The sequence below is a fragment of the Rattus norvegicus genome, chromosome Y (genome assembly GCF_021556685.1).
Source record: "Rattus norvegicus strain SHRSP/BbbUtx chromosome Y, alternate assembly SHRSP_T2T, whole genome shotgun sequence".
Lineage (NCBI taxonomy): Eukaryota > Metazoa > Chordata > Mammalia > Rodentia > Muridae > Rattus > Rattus norvegicus.
The window spans coordinates 52,083,647-52,096,817 of NC_141555.1; positions in this window are offsets into that span (position 1 = coordinate 52,083,647).

Below are 13,171 nucleotides of genomic sequence, written 5' to 3' on the forward strand. Positions count from 1 at the left end.
TCCATCCATCCATCTACATACTATCTATCTATCTATCTATCTATCTATCTTTCTGTCTGTCTATTATCTATCATTTTTCTATCTGTCTATCTATAATATGTCTATTTACTATCTATCTACCATTTTCTTATCTAATATCTATCATCTATTTATCTAAGGTGTGTTCATGGGTGTGTGCAGATGCATATGTGTGCAGATGTGTGTATATGTTTCCATATTCAGGTAGTCAGAGAACAACCTCAGGCCTCATCCTCAGGCATGGTCTGTTTTTTCGAGACAGTTTCTCTAATTGGCCAGGAGCTTACGAATCATGCCATCTGTGGTGGTCAGCAGATCATGGGTATCCGCTCCTTTTTTCCCCAACTGGCATTAGAAGCTTTCTCCATTCACATTTTGATGTGGGTTCTGGGAATCAAACCCATGTCTTCATGCTTATGAGGTATCCTGGTTAGTTTTCACTGACATCTTGACATAACTTAGAAGAGACTTGACATACTGACCTAGTGACCTGCTTATTTGCAGTCATGCATTTTAAAAGAAAAAGCTTTAGGAATGGGAACCAAATGGCTGACTCTTTCTAGGGTGAATACAGAAATCAGATACCACAAATCTAGGATTTATATATATATATATATATATATATATATATATATATATATATATATATATATATATAGATATAGATAGATAGATAGATATAGATATAGATATAGATATAGATATAGATATAGATATAGATATAGATAGATATAGATAGATAGATAGATATATGTTTGTTATATATATATGTGTGTGTATGTATTATATATATATATATATATATATATAGTATGTTGTATATATACTGTATAAAGGTATCACATGTGTGAAACTAAGTGCACACATGCTTATATGTATATGTGTATTTATAAAATTATCAGTGCATTCATGTATGCATGTTTATGTGTGCATGCATGCATGTGTGCTTATGTTCTTGGTGTGCATATGCATGCGGATATATGTGTCATGCATGTCTGTATGCATGAAAGTGTATGTCTGTGTTGTTGCTACTTATTCTTGTCCTCCACCTCCACGCCGTAATTGGCCTGGTTCTCAGTAACACTTTAGATGGAGCTGGGTGTCTTCTCCTTCTGGTAGGAAACTATGGACCGAAGTGGATACGATCATAGACTGGAGACCCCAGCACATTTCATACACACATGGTGGGAGTGGCTCTGTACTCAGTTAGAAGCACATACTCAGGTCTCTGACTCTTGTATAGGAGCCAGAAAAGGACACTTTCCTCTCTTCTCTTCTGCCCTGGTTTCCATGAAGTGTCCTCCTGTTGCTCCTCAGAGTTGCTGGTAGGACGCTCCCTGCATGTTGCCACAAGAGACGGACCTGCACCCGGAGAAGCCCAAGTAGGGACAGCGTGTATCTGCTGGTCCCGAAATCCAGGTTAACTCCAGCACTCCTGCTGATCACGTAATAGAGCTGTGCAGTAGTCGTCGGGGTATAATTGACCATTCCCACTTGCCTTATAAAACTTGGCCATTATCTTTCTGGTCCAAGCTTGAGAAATGGCCATACAAAGAGTTTTGTACTACCTTCCCCTGGGAGAGAGCAAAGAAAAAAATTAGTAGATATTAAAAGGCTTTTAATCCATGAACACATAACCAGCTGAAACGGGCTGAAAGTGCCATTGTGACTGAACGGAGGATGTGTGAGGCATCTTTATCTAATAACCACCATTTGACATAATAAAGATTTATTTTAAATGAAAGCAGATGAGTCAAGTTCTTTTCTTTAAATCTGCTGTTGCTAATAGCCCTACACATCCGGAACCCATTTTAGTGCCGTCTCTTCTACTGAGAGCAGAGGCAAAGGCTTTCTATTCTCCCCAATGTCCCAACAGACTCAGTACTGACTCCTTTGGGCCCTCCGTGGAAGGGTACTTTTAAGCCTAAACCCGAAAGGAACCTTTTGGTGGTGGGCGGGGTTGTGTGGTGTTCAATGTCCCCATTTGTGTGTCCTGCTTTCGCTCAGTTCTCACATCACGTTCTCTTATCCGCGTGCTCGCCCACCCCGAATCATTTCAGACAAGGTTGTACCCGCTATCTTTTACCTAGGTGGGGCTTCTGTTCTCTTCTTGTCTCTTGGGCTTCACGGAAAGCCCCTCCCCCCAAGCCCCCTGAAATAGTTGACAAGGTAAAGCACATCTTTGGGTGATCGGCAGGGATTTTCAGAGCTAAAAGGCAAAGTGGAAGAAATATGGGATGATTTATTAAGTCATGAAGTAGTCCCGGGACTAATAATATATGAAAATAAAAGAAAGAAATAACAATGCTTAAATAACAATGCACACGTGCACACACATACAGACACACAGTCCTTCTATAGAAACATGCACACGCACTCAGTGGTTCAAAGTACACAGACAGGTTTCATCTTCTTCTGTGTTCACAACTGGCTGAATTTACTGTGGTAAAGACCGCCACCTATTTGATTATTAAACCACGCCTTTTCTCCTGGGCATCCAGCTCAGTGATATTGCCTGGCATCCGTGGACTGAGTGCCAATGGAATGGTCAGTGTATATGACTGGATTACTGGCAGCCTCCTCTCCAGCCCTTCTTGTACTTTCTCCCCTCCTTTCTTGGCTAGCTCTTTAGGTTCTTATGCTCGAAGTAGGGCAGAGCTATGGGGAAGGGGAAACCTGGGTCCCAGGAGACAATGTGGAGCCAAATTGAGACAGAAATTGCAGCCAGAGAGATGGTCTGGGCCCTGGGTTGGAAGCTGATATTTCAAAGGCTCTTGTATGAGTCATTTATTGACTTCTTCTTCAGAGATAACTATACTTGGAGAAGCAATCCTCTTTATACGCCACCAGCTGGAAAGGAGCTTTCTTTATTGAATTTCCACATTTCATTTTTCATTTTGGTATTGTATGCAGCACATGTACACACGGTCGTGTGCACATGTTTGTGGAGGCTGAAAGACTGGTGTCAGTCTCAGGAACACCACCCACATCATCTGAAACAAGGTCTCCCATTTTCCTGGATCTCACCAGTTAGGTTAGATAGGCTGGCCCCCCAAGCCCCAGGATCCACCAGTCTCTACACATCAGCACCGTATTAATAATGTACAGTGTGCACACACACTCCCAGCATTTCCTTCAAAGTAAGAGCTCGAACTTATGGACTACAAAGTTAAAATAATCAAGGGGCTGGAGAGATAGCTCAGCAGTTAAGAGCAATGACTGCTCTTCCTAGACATCCTGAGTTCAAATCCCAGCAACCACATTGTGGCTCACAACCATCTGTAATGGGAACTGATGCCCTCTTCTGGTGTGTCTGAAGATGGCTACAGTGTACTCATAAATAAAGTAAATAAATAAAAAAAATTGAATTCAGTGTTTTTGTGGCTTTCATAGGGCTGCCTCCTTCTCTTCTCTTTCTTCTTCTTTTTCTTTTCCTCACTGAGCATAAAATTAAGTTCTAGAAGAGGGATGCCCAGACTGGATGTATAAAATCAGAAATAACAAATTGTGTTGGAACTGGCTCTGAAGGAAGAGGGGGACCAGAAGGATTGTTGTGAGTGTGACTGTCTGCTTGTTCCAAAGTGTAAGGCTATATAAACCCAGTGCCACCTCCTCCAGGAACTCAAAGCAACAGCTCTGTGTGAGGTCAGTGCTGTCTGTTGTGTGTGTGAGTGTGTGTGCGTGTGTTCTTGTGTGTGTTTGTGTGTGTGTGTGTGTGTGTGTGTGTGTGTGATCACTTTTGGGGGTGAATGCGACCACAAGCCCATGCTCATCAGATCTCGATCCCGAAAGTGCTTTGGGCCCCATCTTAAGTCATCACATCTCTCAGTGCCTGAGGTTAACTGACTTCCACAAAGCATCTTAGATGGGCTGACTAATGTTTCATTACATCGCAAGGACATTTTCTACTGTAGATAAAATAAACACCTATACTTTAGAATGGACAGAGACTTGAAAAATGGAAGTGGAAAAAAATCACTACCGAGTTTGCATTATAAAACACATTTATTTAGAATTCTCCAGGATAGTTGTAATTTCCCATATAACCTACACATGATTTCCATATATTAGCATCGTACATAATCATTTGAAAATAATAAGGAGAAATTAACCTTTGGGAAAAAAAAGTACTTTTTTAAATCACAGCTCCCACGTCCACACTGACAACTATGAAACTAATTATTTATTAACAAATTCCTAAGCCACAGTCTTTGGCTCATTCCCGGACTAACTTAATAACCCATTCAAACTATTCTGTGTCTTCTACATGGTTATTTACTATGCTTTCAACCCCTTTCTTAGTATCATCCTCAACATCTCCTTTAGCATCTGCCGCAGCGTCCCTCCCTGGGTCTCCTTTTATACACTATTTGCCAAAATCCTCTCTTCCTGCCAGTGTTCCGCCTTCTATTTCCTGCCTCAGCTCATAGGTCATAGACTTTTTTTTATTGACAGGTGATGCTTAGAAGAGATTCTCTCTACAAACCTTGGTGCATTAACATCAATTAAATGACTCATTTTAAGTTCTCATTTTTAATTTTGTTCATGGATATTTTTGTGTTATGTCATGTGGCTGCAGTACCTGCAAAGTCCAGTACACAGAGGCAGATCTCCCAGAGCCAGAGTCAGTTGTGAGGATGCTAAGGGTTCTGAGTAGCTGAGCCATCTCTCCAGCCCATAAACGACACAATTTTGTCACAGTAAGGGGAAAATTGGATACTACTACTCCTATGACTTTTCACAGTGTAGATTCCAATCCACACTTTATTTAGAATCTAATGGTCCTGTAAATGTATTAAACTTTTTTTTTCTTTTTCTTTTTTTCGAAGCTGGGGACCGAACCCAGGGCCTTGCGCTTCCTAGGCAAGCGCTCTACCACTGAGCTAAATCCCCAACCCCTTAAACTTTTTTTATTCCCACTTCGGGGGGTACCTATCCCTCATTTCCCCTAGACATTGAAGGTTTTCAAGGTATGAATGGCACATTTTGCAGGCTCTTTGCTTATGGTCCACCTGTCTGGTCTACTGAGCCTCCATACCCAATCCTGTAGGTCCTCGATCTCTGATGATCCCTTCAGCCTTGTGGATTCAAGCTTTTGAACACTGATTTCCAACTTTTCTAGTGCAGTCGTAGGGAGGTTTGGCACCAACTGATTTCGTTCAACCTGTGCTATTTAACAGATAAAGATCGGCTGAACTTTAAAATATCCATTTGAATAATTTATTTTATATAGATAGTAATATGATCTGGTGTGGATTTAAATATTTCACCACCTAGGAACTGAATTTAGGACATTGTGTAACCTTTTAGAAAACATTCTGTGGTTTTAAATTTTGGTGTGTGTATGTGTGTGTGTGTGTGTGTGTGTGTGTGTGTGTGTGTGTGTGTGTGTGTTCATGTGTTTCACAGAGTCCAGGATCCCATCTACAAAATCTGCACAGATAAATCCCAGAATAGACGGGTGGAGACTCTGAAAGATCCCCTCCACCAACTGAGGAACTACTGGCACCTGATGACTACAGGGCAGAGGGCAGGATTTCTTCATTGATTTGGCCCCTGACTGCTGTCCATGCTCCCCTGGATGTTTGTACCCACGCCCACACATCTAGTCAGCACTAAATGGACTCAGCAGTTTCTATTAAAATGCAGATGGAATTAGGAGGGAGGAAAGGGGAGGGATTTAAGGGGAGGGGATGGGGGACGGATTTGCTCAAACACATTATGTGTATGTACCATTTCTTAAGGAAAAAAAATTAACACAAAGTAAATAAATAAGTAAATAAATCTGCTCATGTTTGCACATGTGCATGGGTTTATGTGTGTTTGTGTGGGTGGGTTGCAGCACCCTGCTACAAGGTGATACCATGCAAGTCTCTTTCTGGTCTGCCTTCGGATTTAGATATAGAACACTCTCCAGCACAATGTCTACCTGAACTCTGCCATGCTTCCCACCATGATGATAACTGACTGAACCTCTGAAACTGTAAGCCAGGCCCAATTAAATGTTTCCTTTATTAAGAGTTGCGTTGGTCATGGTGTCTCCTCACAGCAATGGAACTCTAACTAAGACAGGTGGTGTCTTTGCCTGACCCGAATCTCTCATATTTTCATCCGGGCTGGAAGCCAGCAGACCTTAGTGATTCTGTTCCCCCTTCCTGTCCCTGCGGTTACAGTTTTCCCTTGCCTGTTTCATGATGACTGGGATCTGAGTTCGGGTCTGCTAAGGAAGCAAGTGGTTTTACCCACCCATTCTCCTAAGAACCATCCTGTGGTTTTTAAGGCTTATCAGACGATTACAGTCAACATGCAAACACAAACTAGAGATGGCATGTGCATCTTGACTTTTCCTTGTTTTGGTATATTTGAGTTGTTTCAGTGTCTTGATTTCACCTTGTTTCGGTATATTTGAGTTGTTTCAGTGTATATGAATGATAGCTGAGGACTGGGAGACTTAGCAAGAGATGGAAAGGAGAAATGAGGATGCAAAGATCTATCAGATCCCTGCCACTTGCCCTTGCATTCAACATTTCATATTTAAAAACAATAACAACCACTACCATCGACAATAGTCAACAACAAGGCATGCATGCAACAGACAGGCAGAGAAGACACTAAAGGGCATTACATACTTGTAACCTCACTTTCTCCACTAAAGCCTCATGTATTGAGCAGATGGATTTTGTTCTCAAGCCCTGACGATTAATCCCTAGATGGAAGCCCCCTAACACCGAGATGAATGACACCGTGGTCAATGGTGTAGGCAGAGCTTGCGATTTTCTTTTCTTGTAAAATCAACCCAGTAGGGAACTAATAAAGACAGCTCACATATATAAATAAAAGAGCCTTTGACACTGACGATTGGAATTGTTACTATATATCCCAGTTCTTTGCATTTTATTTTCATTAGTGTGTTGTTTTCAGCGCCATGATTGCTACATAGAAAACTGTGTATTTTCTACACTATGTATCTTTTGGGGGTTCACTCTGTAAGCAAAAGACTAAATCAATCCATATCAAAGGGTTCCTCCCTGACCTGTTTACAGAACTGAAATTAAACTTTTCACAAAACATTTCACACTTGCCTGGCTCATTGTTGTTAGGGCTTGAGTGTGACATTTCCCCAGGTTCTCAGCTGTGGGAACACTTTGTCTCAAGCTGATGGCACTGTCTAGGAAGGTGGAGGATACTTTCAGGCTGTGCCCTAGCAGAAGTAGGTCACTGGGTCAAGAAGGAAGGAGCTGGCTGGTTCAGACCAAACTCTAGGCTGTCTGATATACCCAAATATAAGCAGGGCCATACAGGCTCTCAGTGACACAGATCAATACACTGTTGCCATGAAGTCATTGCCACGACAGTTTGAACCCAATGACTGTGTCTGTGTGCCCTTAACAAACCTTTATTCCTTTATTTTGATTGTGTCATGAATTTTGACACTTTGACATAAAAATAATGTAAGTGTACATCTGCAAGTGTGAGTGTGTCTGTGTGTGTGTTTGAGAGAGAGAGACAGAGCCAGAGCCAGAGCCAGAGACAGAGACAGAGAGACAGGAGAGAGAAAGGGACCAAAAGACGGAGAAAGTGCATTATATTAAGTACACATAATTTGCTCCTTGAATCATAAGGCAGTCAATTGGTTTGATTTATGTTCAGTATTTGAATTCTTCAGAGTCATACAGCCTTATAATACATAGCTAAAGCTTATAGTATAAATTTTCTATTAAATAATAAATTGTCATTATCCTTGAGAATTTCATACCTGTATACAATGAAACATGGCCATAAACTCTTCCATTTCACCCTCTGCTCTGCCCAAATTCCCTGATAATAACCATCCCTCAAAATTCCTATCCTCTTTCCCAACCTATAACCACTAAGCCCAATTAGCATTGGTTATGTACTTATGGGTGTGTGACCATCTACAGGCATGTGGGAAGTATACCAGTGACCAAAACCTCAGAGAAGAATGATTCTTTTACCCCAGCAGCCATCAGGACCCGAAAGCCTCCTCAGTAAGGGATTCTGTCTTGCTGGTTGTCCTTTATAGACGTATGCAGGTGACCACAGCTGCTGTGAGCTCACAATTGCAGCAGTCACGTCCTGTCCTGAAGGCAGCAAACCACAGCCCTTCTTCCCACCCTCTGGGTCTTACACTCTTCCCACCTCCTTGTCCAAGATGCTTCCCGAGTCCCAGGAGTTAAAAGAGACTGTGTGCTCATCCATAAATGGGGCATCTACTGCTTCACATGCTAAACTGCTCTCTTAAGAAACTTTACTTTAGGGCTGGAGAGATGGCTCAGTGGTTAAGAGCACTGACTGCTCTTCCAAAGGGGCTGAGTTCAATTCCCAGCCACCACATGGTGGCTCACAGCCATCTGTAATGTGATCTGATGCCCTCTTTTGGTAGTGTGTCTGAAGACAGTGACAGTGTTCTCACATACATGGAATAAATAAATAAAGCTTTAAAAAAAATGAATCTTTATTTAAATTTTAACTGGAACCTGAAACTTTTTCTTTTTATTTACCTTTATAAAATGTACACACACACACAATAACACACACACTCAAACACACACAAACACACACACACACAAAGAGAGAGAAAGAGAGAGAGAGACAGACAGACAGACAGACAGACAGAGACAGAGTGAGAGAGGGGGGGGAGGGAGAGGGAGAGGGAGTGGGGAGGGAGAGAGATCGATCTAAAGGACTAAAATATACTCCTATTTCAAAGATAAAGCCCAGACACTTGTCAAAAGGATGGTGGAGACTTATGTGTGGAATGACCATGGAGCCTCCAGAAGGCAAGAACCAGAGACAGTGGCTCTACCAGGTAGGGAGTCTACTGTTTTTCGATGACTTCAAGACCAGGATTGGTGAACTGCAGAGTAGCCATGTGGGTATTAGTCTGCAAAGTGCACTTTGTATGGAGACTGAAGTGTGCTGCCCAGGCTGCCTTGGTTCTCTCTCACTTCTATGATTCCTAGGAGAGTAGGAAATGTTTCACCAGGTTCAGTGAAGCTTGTGAATCTGGAAGCTAGTGCTAAAACTGGACACTTAAAAGTTACTAGTTATTAGAAATTGTGTTTAAATTTAAAAATCATTTCCTCATTTGTGTGGGCCCACCCGACACGTGTAGGCAGTGCTTACTGATTGATCATGGCGCCGTACACTTCCGACCTCACACAGACTCTGACAAGGATTACTTCCGGTGGTGTGTGACTTATTTTTTCTCCTTTCAATGAAGGTGCAGACGAGCTATTTCCGGTGTCAGCACGTAAATGACCTAGTTCCGGTTTCTCACAGGCTTCCGGCATCTAGGTTGAATCCTTGACATGGGACATCCTCGGCACGGCACAACGTTCCGTTTGGCTGAGCAAGAGGGATCTCTGGTGTGGATTGTTTCCCCTTTGAAAGCTAAAATTTCTAATTTTATTCAAGTCCATTAAAAATCCACATGGGATTAAATTCGCAGACACCATGAGTCTATAGTGGCTTCTGTGAACTCTGGGTTGTTATTATCTTTTCAAATCCTCTTAGTTCTTGGCCTAGTCGGTGACAGCTGCCTCACTCTGTGAACTGGCTTCCGTCGTTCTTTTACAGTGATTTGATCGATATGTTGCCTTCATTTTTTAGATCTCCTAGCTCCATTTTCTGAGAAAGGCTACTTCCCTCTGTGCGCATGACCTCACTTGTTGGACGCTACCTCTTTGGAGATCTCAGGACATTCCTTTGAGGTTCTGCATCCCTGCAGACAAGGAGCTAAATTCTTTCAAACAAAATTCTGTAACTCCACGGTGGCTTTTTCATGCCTTTTGATAAATCCGAGGACAAGTCTTTCCTCTGGCAGCTATTCCCACACGTTAAACTCTTAAGTCGAGATATCCAACTTATTTTAATCCAAATATCAACAAACACATGAGTTACCAGTAGATTTATTGAAAGAATCAAGTATGAGTTTGGACACTCCTTTCTCTCTCTCTCTCTCTGGAACACAACTTTTCCCCTTTGAAAGCTAAAATTTCTAATTTTATTCAAGTCCATTAAAAATCCACATTATTCTTAATTTTTTGATGGTAATGACTTTAGTTATCTACAAACTGACTTGCTCCACCCACCTCCTTCCATGAATAAAAGGAAGTCTATTTTAAAAACAGTTCTGCCTAATGAAAACCTAGTTTTTTCTTTTGTCAAATATTATTTCTTCACTTCTGGATTTTTTTTTAATACCAATAAGGCACCAACTGTTTTCTTGATGTCTCCCCCTCCTACATATACTTTATTGTTTGGTAAACATGGGGTGAGCCCCCTGTATGCTCATTATCAAATGCTTCTGATTCGATTTGTGAACAAAAGCAGCCTACCCTCTGTCTTTTTCTAGTGGTGTTCCTTTTCAGTGAAAGAGAATTACCAAAGCCTCCCTGAGAATTAGGATTTTTCAAAACTCTAATCTCATTGAGGATTCCAATTTCCAAAGTTGACATTCATTAAGGGGAACGGATATGAACTTCCCATCACGGTTTGGATGTGTATTATTATTTCTTGTTATATTTATTTTCCCTTTGTGACTTGAGATGTAAGCTACCCACAGAAAAAAAGAGCTATCTAACCAAGTTTCCATCTTCCCCTCTCTGTAAGTTGAGATTTCTAAGGCTGAAGAGGAGAATAAAGTAAAATGAAGCGAGTCTGCAGATGTTGTCCACGTAATTCCTAGAACAAGAAACAGAGAGAGACATGTTACATGAACACGTGTATCAGATGGACCAATGAAACTGCAGGGGCCCTGATTAGATCTAAAATTCCTGTAAATGGTGTGTGTGTGTGTGTGTGTGTGTGTGTGTGTGTGTGTGTGTGTAAACCTAGGTGTATATGTATATGTATATATGTATGTATGTCTTAGGGTTTTATTGCTATAAAAAGAAACCATGACCAATGCAAGTCTTACAAGGACATTTAGTTGGGGCTGGGTTATTGGTGCATAGGTTCAGTCTATTATCATCAAGACAAGAGCATGGCAGCATCTAGGCAGGCATGGTGCAGGAGGAACTGAGAGTTCTACATCGTCCTCTGAAGGCTGCTAGAAGACTGGCTTCCAGGCAGCTAGGGTTAGGGTCTTATAGCCCATTCCCGAAGTGACACACCTACTCCAACAAGGCCACACCCACTCCAACAAGGCCAAACCTCCTAGTAGTGCCACTCTTATTTGGTACTATTTGTCTTTAAACTTGAAACTTATCCATAAAACTTTTCAATGAACAACAGGTAACTTTAATGAAATAAATACAGAAGTATTAGAAAAATACACAGGAAGATGTGTGCCTTAGTTACTGTTCTATTGCCGTGAAGAGACACCGTGACCAAATCAATTTATGACAGGAAACATATAATTGTAGTCTTACACTTTCAGAGGATGAGTCCATGTACCATCGTGGTAGACAACATGGCAGCAGGCTGGCAGGCAGGTAGGCATGGCTGGAGTAGTTCCTGAGAGCTCTCATCCTGCTCCCCGTATGAGAGAGAGAAGGAGAGGGAGAGGGAGAGGGAGAGGGAGAGGGAGAGGGAGAGGGAGAGGGAGAGGGAGAGGGAGAGGGAGAGAAGCCTGGTGGGCTTTTGAAATCTCAAGGCCCCCACCTCCCATTGACCCATCTCTTTTAACAAAAACACAACTCCCAATCCTTTCTAAACAGTCCACAAATTGGAAACCAAACACATTCAAGTATTTGAACCTCTGATTGTCACACTTATTCTAAATCCTAAAGTATGTTTTATTTTCTTTTAAAAGAAATTAAGTAATGAGTGTCCATCCCATTTGGTAGTATATTTTATCATTGCATTTCATTTCTCAGAGGTTAGGGTTATTTGCATAACAAGCATCCAATCAAGCCATAACTCTCCCATAAGCAATAGGCATCATACTTCCCCCTTTCTACTTAATTATCCACGTAGGGGTTACGGAAACATATCCCTTCATAATGATTTAGTTCAAAGCATGGGACGCTATTGATGTGCAATTAATTGCTATTCATAATGGGATAAAACAGAAGCCAACATGATTGAGTCTATTGTTGCTGGGAGCTGAAGATTTCCCTTCCATTTAATAAAAGGTGATAAATATGATTTTAACGCAAGACTAGAAACCCCAACAAAGCCTTTAGTTTATATTTGTTTCAGTATTTCCAGATCATTCTCTGTGATACACAGGAACCCAAGAGGAGGAGAATTGTGTGGAGTCACTGACACACACTCAACAAAGGATTGGTTTTTCACAATAAGGAGATATATCCTGTCCTCTGAGAGTTGGCCCCAGGATTCCCAATGATTTAAAAGTCCTCAGGTTCCTTGGATAAAATGACACTGCATTTGGATATAACCTATGAAAGCCTCTTGTATACTCTAGTCATATTTATGTGTGTGTTTGTGGGCGTGTGTTCATAGATACATGTAAGTTCAGAGATGGCGGAGTGTAGAGCATGTTCTTCTCCTTCACTACCTACTTTATTCCCTTGTGACAGGGTCCCTTGCTGAACCTGAGGTGAGGCACACTGTCAGGAAGCCCCCGTCTTCCTCCTGTTCCCATACCAAGCACTGGTGTTTGCAAGTGTGACTACTCACTTGGCTTTACCCCTGTGCCATCTCCCCAGATCCTTTTACATTTTAAATAATCTCTGAATTACTTTTGTACTTAATGAAATGAAATCATGAGGGCCTATTAATTAGGAGATGACAAGAAAAATGGTTTGTTTGTGTTCAGTACAGATATGGTATTTTAAAAACCACTTATATTAGTTCCTTGATAACTTTGTACATTATATAATGATAGAATTTACTTCTCTCTTCTCTTCCTAACTCCTCCCAGATCCATCGACACCTAATCCTTTTTCCCTAATTCAAGCTCTCTTTCTTCCCTCTGTAATAACCTACTGAAGTCATTTATGCTGCCCATAATTTCATGGGCATTGGGCAAGCCACTAGAGCCTGGCCAGCTTATCACCAGCTATATCTGTGCAGAAAACTGACTTTCCCTTTCCTGTCAGCTAGGGCACAGGAACAGTGGTCCTGTCGTGTATAGAAGACACTGCTTTGCTCTGGTTCTCACTAACATCTGTATCTTATATATTCACTCCATCATCCTTGAGGGTTCCTAAGACTCAACTCC